Raw genomic sequence first — 8,177 nt, 5'->3', positions numbered from 1 at the left:
GGGAGGGGCCACGTACAGAGACGCTGGAGACGCTGCTGTGATAAACACCACAGAAAATTACCAATATTTTAATTAAAATATTTAAGTTGAAAATCAGCCGAGGGCCAGATTAAAGGTCTTGGAGGGCCGGATCTGGCCCCCGGGCCTTATGTTTGACACCTGTGGTTTATGTAGTTCCATCTGTTTTCTTATTTTGTCTAGAATCTTCCAATTAAGTTGTACAGTGTTTGGAAAATTGTAGAATGTCACGGCGAATATTTAAAACTGATAATCTGATTGTTCGAGAGTCACAACAGCAGAAACAAAACAAAACAAAACAAAAAATAAAACTTGAGTTAAATCCAGTTAAATGAGAGAAAAGCACAAACATCTCCCCTCCACAAAAGCACGTTTTTCACAAATATTCCTCTGTTATTGGCACTGAAATATTCTGTGTTGTAGAAGTTTTCAGCTCGTCCAAGAAAGGGAGGAAGTAAAAAGGCTGGAGACCAACTGGACGTCTTATTTATCATCAATAATACGGCCCAGAGGGACGTGAAAAGAGCACAGAGTGTGAGTTCAAAAGTGAAAATAGAATCATCTTTGAGCGTTCGAGCCCCTGGACTGAGCTTCCAAAAGAGGAGGTTTATAAAGGAAGTGCGGTGAGACTATGAAGACCCAAAGGCACCGGTCAGACAGAAATATGCCACAGTTTAGAAAATGGTGCCAACGTTGTGTCGAGGGAAGATGATTGTGTTACTGAAGTCAAGTGTTTTATTACAATAAATTACTTTCATTCTTTTACAGTCTGCAGTGCTGTTGCCATGTTTGTTTTGGTTCGCTTCACTTTTGGTTCCACCCAAACCAGGGCTGTCAAATGATCACGTTAACTGTGATGAATTAAATACAGTCATATTTAGCTCGTTATGTTTTTTAATCACGTTAATCTCATTTTTAATCTCTAAAATCCGTGTGTCATTCATTCATTCGTTTTTCAATATAAAAGCAAAAATAAGAAAATGAAAAAAAACAACAGTTTTCTTCATTATTTGTCTCCAAAACCAAAATGAAAAACAGATAATGATTTGTTTTTTCAGTTTTCGATTTTGTGTTTAAATGAAAAATGGAAAAAAAATGATAACGGCCGTTTCCCGTTTACGTGACGTCAGTGACTGAGATGCTGAACTTTTGCACCGCATACGGACTGAACCAGGACTGATCCAGGTCCAGACCGGGACCAGACCGAGACTGAGACCAGACCGGGACCAGACCGGGACCAGACCCAGACCAGACCGAGACAGAGATCAGAACTGAGACCGGGACCAGACCGAGACTGAGACCAGACCGGGACCAGACCGGGACAAGACCCAGACCAGACCGAGACTGAGATCAGAACTGAGACCGAGACCGAGACTGAGACCAGACCTGGACCAGACCCAGACCAGACCGAGACTGAGATCAGAACTGAGATCGGAACTGAGATCGGGACCAGACCCAGACTGAGACCAGACCAGGACCAGACCGGAGGCTCAGAGCCCAGGGCAGGGCCGGAGCTCGAAGTTAAGGCTTGGACCCCGCGGAGGCTCAGAGTCAAAGCTCTGGTCCCAGTCTGGTCCCGGTTTCAGTTCTGATCTCAATCTCGGTCTGGTCCCAGTCTGGACCTGGATCAGTCCTTTTTCAGTCCGTATGCAGCGCAAAAGTTCGGCATCACAGTCGCAGAAGTCACGTAAACGGGAAACGGCCGTTATCAGTTTTTTCCATTCTTCATTTAAACACAATAGTGACGTTTGTGTCTTGTTGATAACGTGTAGGTGGATGAATGCGGTTTGGCCGTTCAGACTGAAGTCACACGTCAAAAGATCAGATACAGGAACATAGGGGCCAAAAAAACAGATTTGAGTCACTTCAGGCTGCAGTCTGAACGCAGCCTGTGTCTCTGGTCCTGGGAACACCTCGGGGTCCCCCTGGAGGAGCTGGAGGAAGTGTCCGGGGTGAAGGAAGTCTGGGAGTCCCTGCTTAGACTGATGCCCCCACGACCCGACCCCGGATAAGAGGAAGAAAATGGATAGAAGTCACAAATCTGCAGTAAAATGCCAAAACAAATCCATGGACAGAGAGTGTGTTTACATGCACATCAATAACCCGGTTATGATCGGGTTTTTTGAGTATCCCGGTTTCTTGATGGTGCATGTAAACGCAGTAACCCGGTTTCAGTAACCCGGTTATGGCAGTATCCCGGTTATTAGAAACCGAGTTACTGTAGCTGGTTTATTCCGATAGTAACCGGGTTACTTGTGTCATGTAAACGCAGTATCCCGGTTACTGCAAACATAAAGTTGAGTCACATGCGTCCAAAAGACACTTTCCAGCCTTTCACCACACACAGTAGTGACATAAATAAATTGACCAACATAAATAAAGTGACCAAACGATGAAAATGACTGTAAATAAAGAGCTGCACTGCGTACGACCTGCACTCGTACGACTGCACTCGTACGACCACACATGTGTGACGCTGAAAAACTAAAACATGAACTATCTCCTGTACAACACACACACAGAACAGACTCACCATCATCAGCACCTCTTCTGTCACAGAAATAACACACATAATCCACAGAGTCGTGTCATTTAGTCCAAAAGAAACTGATCACATCAGCGGCACAAGGAGCGAGTTGTTTTTATCATCGCCGCTAACAGTTTATGCTAATTAGCCAAACGGTCTTAAGTTTTCGTTTCTGTAAAACATAAACAAATGTGATCAGAGCTGAATGATCTGATCAAACGGGCTGATGTGTCTATAGTGTTTATGGTTTATATGTTGTAAAGTTGAGTTTATTTATGCAGAAGATTTGAATGAAGAATCTGCACAGTGGATTGTGGGAGATCTCGTAGCTCCTTAGCTTCTTATGCTAAAGGAGCTCACGGTTTGTATTTTTCCTGGTTTATGAAATTTATTTAAGTTAATTTTTGCGCCTGCGCATTTGTAAGATTATGTCAAAGACCAACATTTGATCATGCGGATATGAGTGTCCCGGTTTCTCAGTGCTCATGTAAACACAGTAACACGAACACTGACAGAACCGGGATATGGATAATAACCGGGTTATTGATGTGCATGTAAACACACTCAGAGATACACTTCTATTTTAAACGCATTTCCACAGAGAATCAGTAGAAAAAGTGAGTTCGTCGTCCCTTTCGTCCTGGAGTTTTTTTGGGTCGACTCTGGAAAACAACATCATTTTCGTATTTTACCCTTTTACAGTTTATTATTTTACCCTTTAGTTTAACCTGGGCTGTCGTGAGTCGCGCAGCTCACGCGCAGGACGGGGAGACATGTCTGAGCCCTCCTCTAATGGACTCGCTCGTATTAATCCTCCTTCAGTTTAAAGTGTGTTTTTGGAGCCGGTCCCCGAAGCTCTGCCTTTTTACTGCGGCACATAAAGCTCGAGAGGAAAAGCCAAACCCCCGAGTCTCCAGACGCCGTTTACTCACCGCCGCGCAAAAAACAAATCACCACGTTTCGTTTTGAAGGAGCTGTACCTGATTTTTACTGTCCTCAAAGAGTTCATCTGAAACATTTACAGAGTTATTCCTCACTCACCTTAAACGTTCAGAGCGTCTTAATTATTCCACATGATGAGTTTATAAAGACGTTTCACAACTTTCAGACACTTTAAAGTCCGAATGAAAATAATTTAATTCTGAATAAAAGTGAATTCTGTTTTAAAAAGACCATGTAAACACTTATTCTTCATGAAAATGTTTATTAGGAATTAAGTGTAATTCCAAAGTGAGTTGGTGGTTTATTCCGATTTTAAAGCTGAACTAATTTATTCCTCAGTAGTCAAACCAATCAATTTTTTTTTGTTATAAAACCAAAAATAAAACGAAAAAAAAACCAGGACTTTTGGAACAAAACCAATGAAAAAAAGGACTGGGACTGAACCAGGACTTCCAGGACCAAGGACTAGAAGGACGACCAGGACTGAAACCAGAAAAGACCAGGAGACCAGGACCAGATAAACCAGGACTAAACCAGGTCTAAACCAGGACTAAACCAGACTAAACCAGGACTAAACCAGGTCTAAACCAGGTCTAAACCAGGACTAAACCAGGACTAAACCAGGTCTAAACCCTAAACAGGACTAAACCAGGACTAAACCACAGGACTAAACCAGGTCTAAACCACTAAACCAGGACTAAACCAGGTCTAAACCAGGTCTAAACTAAACCAGGACTAAACCAGGTCTAAACCAGAGACTAAACCAGGACTAAACCAGGACTAAACCAGGACTAAACCAGGACTAAACCAGGTCTAAACCAGGACTAAACCAGGACTAAACCAGGACTAAACCAGGTCTAAACCAGGACTAAACCAGGTCTAAACCAGGACTAAACCAGGACTAAAACCAGGTCTAAACCAGGACTAAAACCAGGTCTAAAAAACCAGGACTAAACCAGGACTAAACCAGGTCTAAACCAGGAAACCAGGACTAAACCAGGGACTAAACCAGGTCTAAACCAGGACTAAAACCAGGACTTAAACCAGGACTAAACCAGGACTAAACAGGACTAAAACCAGACTAAACCAGGACTAAACCAGGTCTAAACCAGGTAAACCAACTAAACCAGGATTAAACCAGGTCTAAACCAGGACTAAACCAGGACTAAACCAGGACTAAACCAGGACTAAACCAGGACTAAAACCAGGTCTCAAACAGGTCTAAACCAGGATTTAACAGGACTAAACTATCAATAATATTTTTAATACGTTAAGTAAAGTCTGGGCTTTTTTTAAAATTTCTTTTAGCAAACAAAACATCTTATGATACAATATCCTCGTCTTTGCTTCTCTACAGCAAAGTAATCAGATTACATTACTCACCTTAAGTAATTTAATGGATTCTGTTACAAACTACATTTTGGTGGATGTAATCTGTAATCTGTAGGGGATTACATTTTAAAAGTCACCTTCCCAACACTGTTTATGTGTTTGCACTTTACGATGCTCCAAACGCAATGTCGTTGTTCTTCTGTGACAATGACTAGAAGTTGAAATAAACATAAAACATAAACATAAACAAACGGGGCGGTCGTCTCGGTGGAAGTTTTAATAAACGACGTTACAGTTTTGTGTTGGTGTGTTTCAGGTGTTTTTGTCTCCGGCCTCTGTGTGGTGCTGTTCTCAAATCCTCATCGAAGGCTGATCTGCAGAAGAAGAAACACCGAGGTACAACATGGACACTTGTACGACTTTATTTAACATTTTTACTCAGTTGTGTGTTTTATTTTTTGTGTAAATGTAAAAAAAAAAAGTACCACTAAACTATACTAAAATATAACACGTCTTTATCACTGTTGTCGTTCTTTTCATTGGATTAAATGACAATGAAACAGCATCAGTAAAGCTGCAGACCAGGAGAGTCAAACTCATTTTGTTCCGGGGGTCGTATCCAACCGACTTTGATCCCAAAGTGTCCGGATCAGAAAACTCATGTCATATAAACCCCAAAAATAACAATAAGTTCAAATATTTGTGCAGAGAAACACAAATCTATTACAGAAATCTTTTTAAATTGATGAACTCTTTCTTTAACAAAATATTATAATTTTATGAACAACCTGAAACTTTAAGAAAAATGCAATTTCAACACAATGTTTTAACATGAACTTTTTTGCAAATAAGAATAAGTCAATTTTTGTTGTAAAATCCTGCACTCGGCTCCACTTTTCTCATGTTGGACATTTTTCTGATGAGGGTGTCACGGTCAACAGTCAAAACGATCGTCCTTTAAGAGCGTTTGGAAAGAGACAAGTCTTCATTTGTGCTGCTCTGGTGGGAGGGGCCACGTACAGAGACGCTGGAGACGCTGCTGTGATAAACACCACAGAAAATTAACAAGATTTTAATAGAAAATATCATTAAAATATTTTAGTAGAAAATCAGCCGAGGGCCAGATTAAAGGTCTTGGAGGGCCGGATTTGGCCCCCGGGCCGTATGTTTGACACCTGTGCTGTAGTGGACTAAGACGTAGTGTCGTAGTACTTGAGACCGGTCTTGGTCTTGAGACCGGCCTCCAATGCTCTGGACCAAGCCCCGGGGTTTCAAAATGGCCGCCCACTCAAGTCAATGGGCCGAGCTCAATGGTTCATGACCAGATTCACCTTTAACCTGGGGAGGTTCTTCCTGTGTCTGTGGGACGACCGAGCATGTGCAGTAGACCGCGGGCACGAACAGGACAGGAACGCATGGACGGAGCGCGGGGTCGTGTATCACGTGATCGTGTATCACGTGATCACTTTGACCAATCAGAGCGAGAGGAGCAGAGTGAAGGATTATAAAGAGTTTTTTAAGACGACTGAAGGATTTTGAACTGAGAAAAAGTTTATGATCTAAAAATAGGTAAAAATCGCCACACAAATCCATCATTTTAAAAGTTGTAGGTCCCTGTCAGTCGAACACGAACAGTTTGTGATCACATTGCCTCTATAAGAAAAATCTTGTCTCGGCCCATGGGATTTTTTCCGCTGAAGTTTCAGTGAGTCACTTCACCAACTGGAGGCAACTGGGTCCAGTCAAGTGTTAACGGAGGGAAACAGGGGCAGATTTTTGACATTCAAATGTCTCTTATTCAGAAACTAGAGGAACTATTGAAATAAGTAAAGTATCAGAATGTAGGAAAGAGTTACACTCCAACAGGGTCAAGTTAAACCTGTGAGATTCTTTCAAGTTGTTGACAAAAATTTAAAAACTCATGTCGGTAACGGAGGGAATGAAATATGCAGCACTTTTTGGGCAATAAATCCAAACAGTGATAACTCTTGGTTCTCACTTACATATCCTTAACAAACTGGTTTGAATATTTGCTTCATATAGTTTTCTACCATATGGTACAAGATTAGGTTGAAAAACCTCTTACTTTTTGACTCATGAGATTTTTTATTAAGAAAGTTCATGGTAACGGAGGGAAAAGTAACGGAGGGAAAATTGTACAAACAAGTAGAAGGTGCAGGATTTTACATCATTTGTTGCTTTTTTCTTCCGAATACTTTAATATTACTTCAAAATGAAAGGAAACTATTTCTATAAAATATGTCAGTCCTTCCAAGAACATTTTTATCATTTTAAATACTTAAAAAAAAAAAAAAAAAACATGTACCTTCATCAACAGTTCAAAGATGGAATAACTGTAACTGTCCAGTGTGACTTATGGACTGTGGAGAGGAGCCTAATGTTCTACTGAGGTTCTGGGCCTGTTGATGGTAAAGAAATCATCACAGATCCATTGATTTTGGTTGGATTTTTATATTTTTTTCTGTGGAATGACTATACTGTTTGGAGAAAAGAATGATATATTGGTTTATGTCATAACTTGGGGGAATAGTTGATTGCCAATGAGGTAAAGATGAAAATATTGGAAAAAAGTGAAAAAATGCCTTATTTTTTGGCATTAAATTGAGCCAAAATCATGTAGAAATGTGTTTTATGAATATTTTTTTCACTGAATGTTGTCACCACATGTTTTCTTTGCATCTGGAATGTATTTGTAGACAGTTTACCCAATCCACTGAGGATTTGAGGACATTTTTCAAAATTTTCTATCAGAAAATGAAGGTCACCTACACTAAAATGGCCACAATTTTTTTTCGCGATATTTCCGGAAGAGCAGATCCTCCAATTATTGGTCCTCAGGTTCACAGTTAACAAAAAAAAAAAAACACAAATAAAAAGTATGGCAGGTGATGTCAGGTTCAACCCATTTTTGAGACTTTGGCTCCTCGACTATTAACTTGAATTTTTGGCCTTGTTGTTTACTTCTGCTTGACAGAACCTGACGACAAGCAGCAACAGCCTCCAGTTACTTTAATAGATCCATGGTTTAGACTCGGTCTTGTCTCGGTCTTGAAGGCGTTTAGACTCGGTCTTGTCTCGGTCTTGAAGGCGTTTGGACTCGGTCTTGTCTCGGTCTTGAAGGCGTTTAGACTCGGTTTTGTCTCGGTCTTGAAGGCGTTTAGACTCGGTCTTGTTCGGTTTTCGGTCTTGTCTCGGTCTTGAAGGCGTTTGGACTCGGTCTTGTCTCGGTCTTGAAGGCGTTTGGACTCGGTCTTGTCTCGGTCTTGTCTCGGTCTTGAAGGCGTTTAGACTCGTCTTGTCTCGGTCTTGAAGGCGGTTTGGATCGGTCTCGGTCTCG

At 41.2% G+C, this 8,177-nt stretch overlaps 1 protein-coding gene across 1 annotated transcript in view; it reads left to right on the top strand.

The window, feature by feature from the left end:
• Window positions 1–5,337, top strand: part of brip1 (BRCA1 interacting helicase 1) — a 221,638-nt gene extending 216,301 nt beyond the window's left edge. Inside the window, exon 26 of the mRNA XM_055166946.1 lies at window positions 5,136–5,337. The gene's annotated coding sequence lies outside the window, so the exon portion shown is untranslated. The remainder of the gene's footprint in view (window positions 1–5,135) is intronic.
• Window positions 5,338–8,177: the final 2,840 nt, after the last annotated feature.

Source organism: Boleophthalmus pectinirostris, unplaced genomic scaffold (assembly GCF_026225935.1).
Source record: "Boleophthalmus pectinirostris isolate CB_2022bp ecotype Guang Dong unplaced genomic scaffold, ASM2622593v1 HiC_scaffold_9, whole genome shotgun sequence".
NCBI classification, from domain to species: domain Eukaryota; kingdom Metazoa; phylum Chordata; class Actinopteri; order Gobiiformes; family Gobiidae; genus Boleophthalmus; species Boleophthalmus pectinirostris.
Note: the sequence above shows the minus strand (reverse complement) of the source record. Positions and strands in the feature narration are given on the sequence as shown.